A 10,823-nucleotide genomic window follows, 5' to 3' on the forward strand; every position below is an offset into this window, starting at 1 on the left:
TTATTATAGTTATAAAATACTCTTGAAACTATTCAATTTTCATTCTAGAAATTTTTTTCTACCATTTATAGTTTCGAAGATATTCGTTCTGAAAGAGAAAAACCGATTTTTTTCAAAGAAAAAGGAGTTTCCACTCCTTAAAAGTGCGTATGAGCACGTAAAAAAAAATACGTGTCACTTATTTTTGTCTGGAGAATAATATACTAAAAACTCATCAGAATCGGAATGTAACACTTAAATAGGTTTATTTGTAAGTTATATACCTGCGCGCCGAATTGGTTCGCTCATTTTACAAATTTTAATTTGAAATATATTTTTAACATTATTTTTATAATATTCTGTAAGAAAAAAATCGATTTTTTTTAAAACGAAATTCCCCTCTTAAATAAAGATGATATAACACTCGAGAAGCACCCGGGTGGGAATCCGAACGCAGCCCTGAATTCAATTGCGGTATTTTATAGTGATTTTATAATGAATATAGAAACAGTGCCACTATGCTTCTTATCCAAAAACTAAAAATCGATCATTTCAACCAATTTTTTTCAAAGAAGTGTTTTACCTCTTAAAAGTGCGTATAGGCACGTACAAAAAAATACGTGTCATTTATTTTTATTTGGAAAACAATATAATACTAAAAACTCATCAAAATCAGAGTGTAACACTTGAGTAGGTTTACTTGTTAGCGCACTGAAACTTTAAACGCGTTTTTCTCGAAACAGCTTTTTCACAACTAGTGTGCATGATATTTACGAAACTAATAGACTGATCATTTTCCGCTTTGAATTGCATATTGAGGAAATATCCCTTTATCGTATGATGAAAGAAAAACAATCCGTTATATACTTTTTTTTGTTGCAAAAAATTCAGCCAATTTTTAGAACAAAATCGATGATTTTTATTTGACAAATCGCCATTTTCTTAATTATTTTCTTAATTTTTTTGTTGCCTGTTTATCAAACAATAACTATATACATATATAAAATTTATCAGATTTTTATATTTTAGATGACGGAAGATATCTTGCACACCAATGACAGAGATACTATAATACTTCGCGCGGCATCATGTTTAAGAAGAGATAACTAGCGTAATATTGGCTCAAATTTAATAATAAAATAACTATAATTACATTTAAATATAATTACAATGTTCCAAAATTCCAATGTATTGACTTTATATATACTTTGATCAAAAAAAATTCTTAAAAAAATCAATTTTTTTCGCCCAAAAAAACGGAATTCCTTCTTAACGTTCGGTAAACAATAAAGATGATATGACATCCGGGGAGCACTCAAGTGAGAATCCGAATTTGCCAGCCTTGGATAGCATATAATTTTTTCGCTAGAACAGAAATGTAAAAAATGAAAAATTTTTTGTATTTATGTGTGTATATGTTCAAACATAAAAATTTTTACTTTCCACGCTCTAGCGCAAAAGTTATCCTGAACTAATGAGTCAAAATAACCGAAGAGCACATAGTATACGATTTCAAATACACATTGTGTATAATTGGACCGTTAATCCAATCATGTTTTTCGAAACCTATTTAAGTTTTAATTCCGAGAAGTTAAATAGATTGAAGGCGCAAATTCACTATCCGGTATTAATACAATAAAAACCCTTTGTATCCTTGTACCCTTTGTGCACTTTTATGCATTAAACTTCTACAGCAAATAAATCCGTATTAAACTAAAAAATGAATTAAACATTTGTATATATTCTTTTGAATCATAAATAAATTACAATTAAAAAACGTTGATTTATATACTTAATGCCCTTGACGGATTCATTTTCCCAAATAAAATACGTATATACAAATCCATTAATTCGAAATGGCTGCGTTATGTATCAAAATAGATACTAGTTTGCGGTACTTTATAAATCTAAGGGTGTCATCATATGCGACGTAATTTGCGTAACTTGCACCGATCAATCATATTATTTCATTTGAATATCAGTTTCTGCATAGTTACTTTATGCTTTATTACGCCGAAATATGATAGAATCATCATGCATCGAATCTAATTTCTGGCTCATTTTAGCTTATTCTGTCTGAAAATACATGGGTTTCGATTTTGCAACAGTACAATTACAGACCTCATTTTGCCTATGATAGATTTCTTAATCTCAACAGTTCAACTTTAACGCTTAATATCTCAGATCACAGGGGCAGAGCATTTTTTTTTTGTCAGATTCTTTCGTTTCATGTAAATACGCATCAAATAAGCTTAAGAGTGGTCTCATAAGAGAGAGTGGTCTCATTGATGCGTATATACTTTCTGATTTTAACAATTCATTCGATCCGCCCATATGTATGCGATGGAAAAGTACCAGTTCCCCATGAGACATACTTTTCGAGATGCTAGGTTATGGAAACCATAAATCATAAATTTGTTTAATATTTCTGTTAAAGTGTGACAAATTTTCAAATTCAGAAATTTTAATCAGCAATTGGTTGCATTTCTCTAATCTTCCGCAAAATATGCCCAAGTGTGAATCCCAGCTTTCAGAAATAGCGTATTCTAGTAAATAAAATATAACGTATTCTAGTACATTAGAATATGCAGATTACGCTTATGCAAATTATGCTTCATGTAACGGCACCCTAATGACTTTAATGCATTATATGTAAATTTTACTGCTAGCAGTCCAGATTTCTAATCAAAGGTGAACACTCACTGCTATTGATGTATTCTTCCAGACCTAAAATGTTGATTGAATGATTTAAAAGAATACACCAATAACAGTGAGCACTCATTCAACTGTTGAGTCCGCTAAATGCAACCATTGACCTAGTTTCGTGAGTTTAAACCGGATCAGAATGTAAGAATCAACCAATTACAGTAACATTCCCCTGTCGTTCGACTATAATAGGAGAAAACTCGATTGTAGTTGGTTGATTTTTACATTCTGATCCGATTTAAACCTTCGGTGAAAACTAGGCCATTGTCTGTAACATAACTTACACTATGGTTGTGTTCGCTTATTCACTCACAACGCTTTAAGCATCATTTCATCCTTGTTAAATATTATCCTATTAAATATTAAACAAGGCCAATTTATGCTTACAAGCTAAGCGCCAAAACGAAATATGATTTGCGATCAGAGAGAAACCTAAAAGAGGACATGGCGGCCCAAAATCTGTAACTGCAAAATGCTGCCGCGCACTACTGCCCTCTAACAAAGTGGATGTAAACTACATAGCAACGTCCACTTTTCTTAGGGGTTCCGCCCAATAAAAGGAACAGGGAATAGAGGAACAAAGAATAAGAATTTCAACTTATATATACTAAAAATTGTGTATTTCGCATAATTTCTGATAGGTTGAAATGGCGACCTGTGTTTACATCTATCATTCTGCAAACGGAATGCGATTCCTATAACAGTAGTGTTTCTACTGATTATATACTGATTACAAAGAAATACTGATTCTTTTCTTAGGAGCTCCGCCCAATAAAAAGTATAGGGAACAGAGAATAAGAATTTCAATCTATATATCAGAAACTGTATATTCCAATACATAATTTCTGATAGGTTGAAATTCTTATTTTCTGTTCTTTTTATTGTATGGAGCTTCTTAGAATACATCATCCACGTTTCAAGGCTGGAGTAAAGTCTTAAATATAACAAAGAAGCGCAACCAAGCATATTTAAAGATTATAAGTAATCGTCCAAAGAAAAAATGGCGACCTGTGTTTACATCTGTCATTCTACAGAGTGCGATTCCTATAGCAGTAATGTTTTTGACTAAAGAAATACTAATTCTCTTTGGGGACTACAGTACACATATCAAAATTTAAAAATAATGATACTTACGAAATTAGAGTTCTAAAAGATATTAGAAAATGGAATCAGAAACCAATCAGAAATCGAGACAGCGGTTGTGCTTTTCTGTCTTATATCTAGGACTCTAAGCTGAAGATGATGGGCGTTCGGAGAGAGTTACTATTCGCGCTATGGACGCAAACGTTATCAATGCTGTCTTGGAATCAATAGCGCGATAGCATTAGCAAGCTCCATGAATGATCCCAGCGTAGCGTTGGTAGCGTTTAATCAGAGAGATATATTCGTCGAGATTAAGTTAATGTAGGAGATTCTGTTTTCAATCACCAATCAAACTTTTCCCTATAATTAAAATTTTAAAGGTTTTATAAAGTATTTGTAACGTAAATTTTTTATTTTCTCATAGTGAATAACAGAACGCAATCTTAATTGCAATCTCTATGATAGCTTGCCGCTAGGCTGAACATGTAGAACAATGTAGAAACTAGATCAAAAAATTAATAATTACACTAAGTAAATTAATCAGATAAAAGGAAGAACCTTTAAGCATCCGTTGTCGATTTCAGAAGAAGAAACGTATCTATATCTAATAAGGATCTTAAGCATCTGCAGCGGAATATTCTGCCGCGCTATATCGCAATAGTAACTTTTTTTCGTACACGGAAATTAAAAATTGCCAATAACAAGATACCTCTGACTTTCACATTTATAATGAAATCAAATATACAAGTTGCATTTCGCAGAAACTTTGAAAAATTAAAGATGATACACAAGCAAGAATTCATCAGCCTAGTGGCAAGCCATCAACGGAGATTAAAATTGAGATTCATTATGATAAAATTGAAATTCACACATTACGTACGTTTACTCTATGAAATTCTAAGAGAAAACAGTTTGGTGACACTCGAGAACAGAATCCCCTTAAATATTAATCTAACTTTGACGGATGATAAACGTTACCAACACTACGCTAGGGTCGTTCATGGATCTGTAAACGTTAACACTACCAATACACTATCTCGGAAGAAATAGCGTTGATAACATAGTTATGATATAACGCGCTATCATTAGTGACGTCATGATCGTATTTGTTAGCTATTTGCAGCTCCACAAACAGTTTGTAGCGCTAAATAGCGCGAATAGTGTCTCCCTGATAAATTAATACTTGGTTCCGAACATGGAGAATAGAAACTAAAGAGATCGAACTAGGGTTTGAAAAGTATGATCAAAATCAGATTTCTGAATTGCTCGGTAGGCGGCGTTCGAATCGCAAAACTCTCATAGACCGGTAATCATAGTCGATTCTTATTTCAAGACCATCTTAAGTAATGTCTTAAGATGCTATGCGACCTGATTGGTTGGTGACTTCTTAAGATCATACTTAAGATGGTTTGAATATAAGATCTGATAATTACGAATATCAGCCATAAGCTGTAGATTCCCCCCCCCCCCCCCCCCCAAAAAACCCCCCCCCCCCCCCCCACGCGGGTGCACCCAGCCACCTAGAAAGATTCCTTTCGAGTAGAGTTTTATATATGAAAGAAGCGACATTCATTCCCCACTATTACCTTTAGCACCGCCATATTTAGCCTGCTCCAGTTGACCAGCTGACCAGTTCCCATTCAACTATTACTCCATTATAAGAATCATGAACTCCGTCAGGATGAGGTTAAGTAAGTATTAATGTTTTTTTGATTTTTTGTTAAATAATATAGCGATTAAATAATGCAATTAAAAATGTTACACAAAAAGGTAAACGGCATACAATAGTATACAATAGTTTTATAATTTTATTGAATGCATTATTGCAATAACGTTATATATTTTTGTAATATGACTATGTTTCTATTTTGGAAGTATTTCGCAAATACACAAAGATACCTCTACGTACCTATTTTAGTATATATACAGTTCAGCTGTAAAAAGGGAACATAATATAACAGCTCTCCACTGTGGATACAATATGGCTGCTTTAATTAGGTGGAAAGTATGACCAATCAGAAATAGCAATGCTGATGTCACTTCTCTCATATATAGGACTTTACTTTAGAGTTCCTTTAGTGGGCTTAGGTAGAACGTTCAGATTCTTACTCTATCTACCCGAAAGGATGGAAAAATCACTCACTTCCTTGTGGTTCCGGGTGGAATAGATGATAGTGGAATAGTTCGCGCGCGCGAACATGTGTGTATTGTGTGTGTGTGTGTGTGTGTGTGTGTGCGTGTGAATGAAGTAATGATGTGTATCAATGTATCTCTTGAAGAATCAAATAAAATAATATAAAATATTCCAGCAAATGAGAATGGATTGAAATGAATTGAATGGATTCAGATTTTCAGAAATATTGATTCCCGAATGTTAAAATAAATACTTTTCAATCCTGAATGCATTTTTATTCATTTATAGCAATTGCAGGGAGCATATCTCTATGCCTTTCAATTTAAAAATAATATTAGTTTTTTTGTGCAAAACACACACATTGTGAATACTGTTCAATTCAAAATTTTGAATAGAAAATGTAGTTTTTCAATCCAAATGCATCCAATTGAATCCAATTAAATAAAAAAAAAGTATTTGCTATTTAAAATACACATTCAGATAGAAAAAAATTTCAATCCATTTTAATCCATTTTCGCTTGTTGAGATGTTAATAAAAATATTATTAATATTATTAAAAGATAGAGAATCAATTAATTATAATCACAAATGATACAAATAAGGAAAGGAAAAAAAATGATAAATTTCATTTTAAATAATAAAAATTAGAAATTTTTATTATTTTACCAGATGTATAAGTTTAAATCCGTTGTTTTTTAGTCAGAAAAACACATTTTTTTTCTTAGGAAGCAAAAACAAATTTATTCAAAGTACTTGCTATCGCTAACTATACATTTTTCCCATCTTTCGGGCAATTTGTATATACCACGCCAAAAAAATTCCTCATCTTTCGAGGCAAATCACTCATCAAGCCATTTTTGACGTCTTCGTAAGAATCGAAGTGCTGCTCAGCGAGCGCGTGGCCCATCGACGAAAACAGGTCATAGTCAGAAGGTGCGAAGTTTGGTGAGTAAGCGGGATGGGGTAGCACTTGCCAGTTGAGTGTCTCCAAGTAGTTTTGGACCATTGTTGACATGCGATGGTGCGTTGTCGTGGAGGAAAATCAGCTTGTCATATCTTTTCCGATAATGCGACCTTTTTTCACGCAGAGCACGGTGCAATTTGATCAGTTGTTGGTGGTAGCGGTGAGCATTAACCGTTTTACCAACAGCTCGTAGTAGATGACACCCTCCTGATCCGACCAAAAGAACAGCATCGTCTTCCGTCCGAAGCGGTCTTGAGCAAGATGTTGATAGTTGGGCGGGATTAATCCAAGATTTCTTGCATTTAGGATTCTGAAAATAGATCCACTTTTCATCGCCTGTCACAATCCGATGCAGGAACGACTTTCTTTTTTATCTGGCAAGCAGAATTTGGCATGTGTTTTGGCGTCCATCCTATCGTTCAGTTCATGCGGCACCCATTTTCCGATCTTTTGAACCTTCCCCATGGCATGTAGCCGCATGGAAATGGCTACTTGAGAAACACCCAATTGCTCGGCAAATATTTTTTGGGATTGGATATCGTCCAAAAGAGCCTGCAATTGACAATTCTCAACCTTCCTGGGCCGATTTTCACGCTTCTTGTCACTCAGATCAAAATTGTCATCATTAAACGAAATCAATCTCTGCACGTTGTTTCCGATAAAGTCGCCATAGGCCTGCATAAGCATTCGATGCGATTCGGCAGCCGATTTCTTCAAATTGAAACAAAAAAGCAAAGCTTCCCGCATATGCTTTTTTTTTAGCAAAAAACTAGACATGATTACGAAAGAAAAAATGTATGTTATATGAAATTGCTGATGATGCACTGATTAATGTTGATAGATGTCAAACACATAAAAAAAAGTGTGTGTGTGCCTAGGGTAGCTTTGTACGCTCATTAATGCCACCTATGAACAAACAGCGGATTTAAGCTCATACACCTGGTAAATGTATATAACTATTGTATTATGGCATGCATCGCCATAGTTTTACTATTATAAATTTTTTTCAACAGTTTGACTTTGAAATTATTAATTCAAACTCGAAATCTAATGAAACACAACATTATATTACATTTAATGTTGTGGCAATTTTTCAATGTATCGCATTTAATGCACTGCACTTTTTCTTTTAAACAATTAACTGAATCATATTTTTCTCTTTGAAAATTTGTTTTCAGATATGAAAGACATTGCCTAATATTCAATTTCCTTCTTATAAAAATATTCAAATACTTCATTGTTAACAAAAAAAAGTGTATTATGTCTAAAATGTTTTAATTTTATGAATGTTGCATAATTTGAGGATTCGTAAGAGATCCAACAGAATTTAAACACATTTCATATGTAATGTTATATTTTAATTATAATCAAAATCTCGCTACAAATGCTTTGAAACGTTTGATGGACCAATTAGAAGAAAGAACTTTTACAAACTGACCAATTAAAAAACGCTTCAAAGTGTTTGCATATCGCGTTGACCATATCCTTTGAAATACGGGAGAGAATATATTCGGCGATGTAGTATAATACGTACATTTATTTCAATATCTCCTAACTTTAATACTTAAATTCAGTCAGTATGTACTTACAAACTATTTCTCCTACTAACATGTGTAAACGTATTGCTTGACATGACAAGTATAACGACTACACATAAAATTCACAACAATTGATAGAATCGATTTATTGCCGTTATTTGTTGGGCAGATGGACAGTCTCTAGTAAAAGGTTTCTAGTAGAAAGCGACATCTCGATCGAATTAATTCAGGTGACCACTTTCGAACACGCTTTTTAACAGCCTTGTCTATATAAGTTCGGTTTTTCCTCAGTCTCTATCCCTTCATGTTTGGTTTATATAATCGTGCTACATGTAGCTACATGAACTGACTAAATATCAATTTATCATCAGCCTTGAAAAGTGGACAATGTACACCCAAGGACTTCGATTCCCTCGGAAATTTTTACAAATTGAAAAATGACCTCCTCTTTACATTAATGCTCATAGTCTGTGCGTGATTAACGACACGACTTAGGGTCTCCGCATAATAAAAGGAATAGAGAACAGGGAAAAGAATTTCAGAAATTTATTTATTGTGGAATACACAATTTGAATCTGATTGAAATTTTTATTCTCTATTCTCTGTTCCTTTTATTGTGCGGAATCCCTTATACTTTACGTCCGCGTACAATTGAATTTGATGTAAAGATGAAATAACCTGGTCGTTCATGTATCTTGAAATAAGATGAAAATTATATTAAAGTGAACAAATTCACTAGAATATTCATAATTTATTTGGTCAATATCTAGTAATCATTGCTCACTTTTGTAATTTTTACCTCATTTCAAAATACACAATCGAGCCTCAGACTTTTCGAAAGTTTTAAATAACTTTAATATTTTTATTCCATATCACCGTGGGAATAAACGATGACAATAGGATATACGGATCTTAGTGTGAAATGAGAAAACGTCAAATATTATTCAACAAGTCTCCAAGAGGCTAACGTTGCGGCATTTCAGATAATGTGAAATGAGAAAACGTCAAATATTATTCAACAAGTCTCCAAGAGGCTAACGTTGCGGCATTTCAGATAAGTTTTCTTTTCCCTATAAGTTTCAAATTGCACTAAATAAAAAACAATTGCTTTTTGGATTTTTATTATATTACATTTTTTAGATATTAAATGGTTTAAGGTAATAATCTATAATAAATGCATTATCATGCACAAAAGGTTTTCATAGCAATACGCTACGGACTAAACCCACTCTCTGACAAACTCTATTGGCTGAACTATGTCGCAAAGACGAAAGACGACATTTGAGAAGATCTGCAAGCCAAGTCAGGCTAAGATACGGAAAATATTCAATTCTTCGTCGGTCTTCTGATAGATGTGATTGTCGGAATTATCTATAAGGATAGCACAATTGTTGCGACATCTCCAGGAGGAAAAAAAGGAAGATAAAACTGGTGCAAAAATTCAGCCAAAAAGAACAAGTCTATTGATATGTGGTATAATAAGTTAAAAATGGAGGACTTATGCGCTACTTTGATATATAAAGCTTTAGGCCCATATTCAGAACGCTTTCAATGATATTAGCTAAAGGCTTAAACACAATAAGCAATAGGCACAAGAAACAGGGAATAACGAGCTGTCCAATCAGAGATCTAAGATATAATATCGAACTTACACACCAGAGCTCTGATTGGACGGTTCATTATTCCCTGTTGCTTGGGCCTATTGTATTTAAGTCTTAAAACGTTGGAAATGTCAATTATATAAAATTTTAACAAATTATGAGCGATTCATAGTCCGCTCTCATTTCAAGACAGTTTAAAGCAGCGTCTGCAATGAAATTTTAAGACATAAAATTTAGGAACCATACTCAGAATGCTCTTACAACATACTGTACATTACGCATATTATAGAATTTTAGAGATAAAAGCGCGTTCTGAATACGGACCATGAATTTTAGCCTGAATTTACAATAGATTTTCAAAGTCATAAGAAATATTAGGTGTACAACTTTGCTTCCGCCGTTTTTTTTCCGAAATTCGAGGCTTTATTGTGTGTAAAAAACTGGTTATACATTTATGATTCAAAGTATTGTTCATCGCTGACCACTACTTTCTCCCATCTTTCGGGGAGCGTACGAATCTCGCGTCGAAAAAACTGGTCATCTTTTGAGGCTATCCACGAATCGATCCAATTTTTTACTTCTTCATAAGACCGGAAGTGCTGGTCAGCCAGGCCGTGTGCCATTGATCGAAACAAGTGATAGTCAGAGGGAGCAACGTCTGGAGAATACGGCGGGTGATGTAAGATTTCCCATTTCAACGTTTCCAAGTATGTCTTGACCACTTTCGCAACATGGGGTCGAGCTTTGTCATGCTGCAAAATCACTTTATCGTGTCTCTCGTTGTATTGCGGCCGTTTGTCTTTCAATGCTCGACTCAA

The sequence above is a fragment of the Atta colombica genome, unplaced genomic scaffold (genome assembly GCF_001594045.1).
Source record: "Atta colombica isolate Treedump-2 unplaced genomic scaffold, Acol1.0 scaffold30, whole genome shotgun sequence".
NCBI classification, from domain to species: Eukaryota; Metazoa; Arthropoda; class Insecta; order Hymenoptera; family Formicidae; genus Atta; species Atta colombica.